Source organism: Rhinolophus ferrumequinum, chromosome 8 (genome assembly GCF_004115265.2).
Source record: "Rhinolophus ferrumequinum isolate MPI-CBG mRhiFer1 chromosome 8, mRhiFer1_v1.p, whole genome shotgun sequence".
Lineage (NCBI taxonomy): Eukaryota > Metazoa > Chordata > Mammalia > Chiroptera > Rhinolophidae > Rhinolophus > Rhinolophus ferrumequinum.
Genome location: NC_046291.1, coordinates 24,682,097 through 24,686,875, shown reverse-complemented (window position 1 = coordinate 24,686,875; position 4,779 = coordinate 24,682,097). Strand labels below are relative to the sequence as shown.

The 4,779-nt window shown below is 39.5% G+C and overlaps 1 pseudogene; it reads right to left on the bottom strand.

Moving 5' to 3' along the window:
- Window positions 1–2,002: 2,002 nt before the first annotated feature.
- On the bottom strand, window positions 2,003–2,177 carry LOC117026421 (uncharacterized; annotated as a pseudogene).
- Between the last annotated feature and the right edge of the window lie 2,602 nt (window positions 2,178–4,779).

Here is a 4,779-nt window from a genome sequence, read left to right as displayed (position 1 = left end):
TTTCACACCTAAACACCTCCAAGTACTTCACGTGTCTTAACCCATTTATGGTCTCAGTATGCTATGTGTTTGGTCTCATAGATTCATCAGAGTGCCACAAACAATACCTAAATGATCACTGCATCTAGGAAATTATGGGAAACCCTCTGGGAACAAAGAGTTGTCCAAAAATAACAATAGCAGTGCCAAATATCCCACATGGTGACACTTTCCAGCCTATGAGGCGGAGAAAATGTTCTGGGACTAAGAGACTCCAATTCAGAGATTACACCCGAGTTTGGTTATCTCTTAAGGTATCTGCCCTCATGTAACCAATGTTCCATTGGCCTGAGCCGGTTGAGAACTTTAAATTCATCTCTGGTCCTGACCATGTAAAACATTGCAAACAACCAAGTTTAACCTCCATTGATTCTTTCCTGCTTGATTACAGTTGAAATCAGTTAGACTCATACCACTTTTATTATCAACAATAATATTGATTTAATCCTTTTTATAGAAGGATGTTTGATCAAGTGATCATTTCTCATATCTTATTTTACACCTGGCTTACACATCTCCCTGAGAACAACTCTAATTGGAGACTAGAGAAGACTAGAAAAGGAACATATAACTTATGCAGGGATATTAAAAATTAATTGGAAGTAACCAAGTATCTCAAAATGTATCCAAACTAGATCTCTAGATTTTTGCCTCAAATCTGCTCCTTCTCCAGTAGTCACCCCTTTTCGTTGTATGTTACTGATATTTACCCAGTTGCTCAAGCCCCAAACCACAGAGCCACCCTTGGCTCCCGTTTTTCCCTTTACTCCCAAATTTGGCTCATCAGCAAGTCCTGTTAGCTCGACTTCCAAAAAATTCCCACATTCCTCCCTTTTCCACTTCTTTTCTTCTCCACAGCTGTGCCCTGGTCCAAGCCCCCTTCATCTCTCACAAGAACAACACAGTGACTCCTAACCAGTCTCCCGCTTTCGACCTTCACTGCAGTCCAGTCTCTTCATGTAACCAGTCGGCCAGATGTAACATATAAACGGATCATGCATGCCATGTCCCTGCTCAAAGCATCCCTTCGCACATAACAAAATCCAAACTCCTTTTTGCCTCAAGTCCCTACTTGATCTCTGGCACTGCCTGCCTCAAGCCTTTTTTTCCAGTTCCTCCCTGCTTTTTCCTCCAGCTATTTGGGCCTCCATGCTGTCTGTCCCTAGCTGTGCAGATACTCCCATGTGCATGGAAGGCTTGTCTCCAAGGACCCTCAAGTGGCTTACCTATTCATGTCGTTCAAGCCTCTGCCTAAATGCTTTCTCCCCAGGAGAGATGGTACTTCACTCTGTCTCCATGACTCACCTTACTCTTCCTCATAGCTCCTGTCGCTACCTGAAATTGTTATATTTCAAATACCTTAAATGTTCATTTTCTGTCTCTGCCTCTAGAATGCAATCACTACAAGGAAGAATGTGGTCTTTCTTGTATCTACTGGGATCTCAGCACCAAGAGCAGTTCTTCATACAAAGAAGGCACTCAATAAATATTTGCAGCATGAACAAATGGTCTCATCTTAATCCTTTCTTTTCTATTACAGGGACAATTTTTGGGGTGATCAGGTGACCTGGAGAATAATAAGTCAGCATGCAGCATATACAACAGCAAACAAATTGCATTTCTACCATGAATCACCATAGATATATGTGAGCACCTCACATGGATATTTGGGCTGTACATTTCTGTGGCTCAGAGATGCTAACCCAACAAATATACTGGTTTAAATGCTAGATCAGGCACATTATAGTCATTTATGTAAGTCCTTGTGGCTCCCTTCAGATGGTTATCTTTTTGAGGGCAGAGAACATAGCTTGCTCATTTCATATATTTTATAACAGAAATTTACATATAGAAGGTAATATGTAAATACTTGTTGAATTGAATGAAACTGGTTGTTTTCACATCTAGCATGAATTTTTAGATTCTGGGGTGTGTGGTATGTGTGTGTATCATTCAAATCAAAACTATTTTGACATGATCAGACTTCGGGGACATGTCAGTTTGCCCTAATTCAATATATTAATTATCACAATCCCAATAAAAATACCAACAAAGTTTTTATGGAGCCAAACAAGTTAATACTAAAGCTTATATAAAAAATATTACACTTGATCTTAGCCAAAAGGCCAAGAAGCGATATATATATAAAAAATAAATAGGCAAAAATAGTCAGGAAAAAAACACACCATAAAACAACTGAGTGGGGACTAGCTTTCCCAGATAATAAAATATTCTATAAAGCCCTTGTAATTAAAACATCTCCTATTCTTGAACATCACAGAGATGTCAGTTTTCCCTAAGTCAATTTATTAGTTATCATAATCCCAGTAAAAAGAGCAACAAGTTTTTTATGGAGCCAGACAACTTAATACTAAAGTTTATATGGGAAAGATTAAAAATAGTCAGGAAAACAATTTTAAAAATTAAGAAGGAGATTAGCCCTATCAGATATTAAAACATACTGTAAAACCTTTATAACTAAAGCAGCGTGGTACTGGCCCATGCCTAAACAAGAATAGAATTAAAAACCTAGAAAGAGAACTAAGTACATACGGAAATTTAGTATATTATGAAGTGGCACCTCAAACCACTGGGGCAAAGATGGAATTTTTAATAAATGATGCTGGGACAAATGGTACATTTGGAGAAAGATAAAACTAAACCCTTACCTCACACCGTAGTCAAGAATCAATTCAAAATGGCCAGGGATCTAAATGTGAAATAATCATTCAAATACTAGAAAACATGAGTGAATTCTTTAACCTTGGTTTGGGGAAAGGCTCAAAATCTGAAAGCATTAAAAAAATATATTTGACTACATAAAAAATGTTTTAAAAATAGGCATGAGAGAAATGCAAATAAAAGCCACAATGAAATATTACCTCACACCAGTTAGAATGGCTATCATTAACAACACAAATAATAACAAGTGTTGGAGAGGTTGCGGAGAAAAGAAACAAAACCCTCATACACCGTTGGTGGAAATGCAGATTGGTGCAGCCACTATGGAAGGCAGGGTGGAGGTTCCTCAAAAAATTAAGAATAGAATTACCATATTACCCAGCAATCCCTCTCCTAGATATATACCCCCCAAAAAATCTGAAAACATTTATCCATAAAGATATATGTGCTCCAGTGTTCACTGCAGCTTTATTTATGGTGGCCAAGATATGGAAACAACCAAAGTGTCCTTTGACAGATCATTAGATAAAGAAGATGTGGTATATATACACAATGGAATACTACTCTGCCATAAGAAAAGATGAAATAGTACCATTTGCGAAAACATGGATGGATCTTGAGATTATCATGCTAAGTGAAATAAGTCAGACAGAAAAAGTCAAGAACCATATGACTTCACTGATATGTGGGATATAAAACTAAAAGCAACAAAGGAACAAGACAAACAAATAAAGAAACACTCATAGACACAGACAATAGTTCAGTGGTCACCAGAGGGTAAAGGGGGAGCGAGGGTAGTAGATGAGGGTAAAGCGGGTCAAATATGTGGTGATGGAAGGAGAACTGACTCTGGGTGGTGAGCACACAATGTGAGATATAGATGATGTATTATAGAATTGTACACTTGAAACCTATGTAGCTTTACTAACCATTGTCACCCCAATACATTTTTTTAAAAATTAGCATGGCTAAAAACCTCATTTAAACAACAAACAAATTGGGAGAAAATATTTGTAAGATAATATCACAGATGAAGGGTTAATATTCTTTTTATTTTTTCTCTTAAAACTTTTTTTTATTAAAATTTATTGGGGTGACAATTGTTAATAAAGTTACATAGGCTTCAGGTGTACAATTCTGTAATACATCATCTATATATCACATTGTGTGTTCACCACCCAGAGTCAGTTCTTCTTCTGTCACCATACATTTGATCCCTTTTACCCTCATCTACCACCTGCCAAGGGCTAATATTCTTAATCTGTAAAGAACTATTACAAGTGAAGAAACAGAGGATGAAACCCTGATAGGAATGGGAAAAAATATATTTCCCCATTTTTTAAAATTTTTAAAATTTTAAAATTTATTGGTTATATAAGAAATAGACCATCTGTATCAGTCTCCATCAGCAAACAGAAGACCCAAACAGAACAATTTAGGAGAGTTTAATACAGAGCCAGGATTAAGGAAAACTCACTGTCATGCAGGGGACCCGGCTCGCTGCGCCAGTTGTCACGTGGGGCGGCCTGCGGGGTCTCTGGTCCCGCTCCCCACACAAGAACGCAGGATATGGCTAGGCCAAAAAGGAACACCCATGGAGCCATAGGTAGGGGAGTCACACCACTGTGGTCTCACTGGAGGCTGGGTTTACACGACGTGCGACCTGCTGTCCGCTTTGCTGCCAACTGACCGACTCTCCTCCTCTCTCCTCCTCTCTCCTCCTCTCTCCTCCTCTCTCCTCGACTTCCCTCCGTTGCCGCAGCAGTTATATTAGTGGCCAATGGCTCAATGGTTACAGCTGACGGCCAACCAGCCACAGCTGATGGCCATCTACTACCTGAGCCAGCGTCTTTCCACATGAGGCCGAGAGCCTGGAAACTGCTTTCTGGGGCTCTGTCCCCACACTCACAAAGAATGATGCAGTACGCTGGAGCTACCAAGAACCAGGAAGACATTACTACCCTAGGTCTGCCGCTTGGAGAAGGCCGCCTGGGGAGCCAGGAGGCCAAACCACCAGGACACAACTGGCAGGAAGCTGGAGCAATAAATACAGTGACT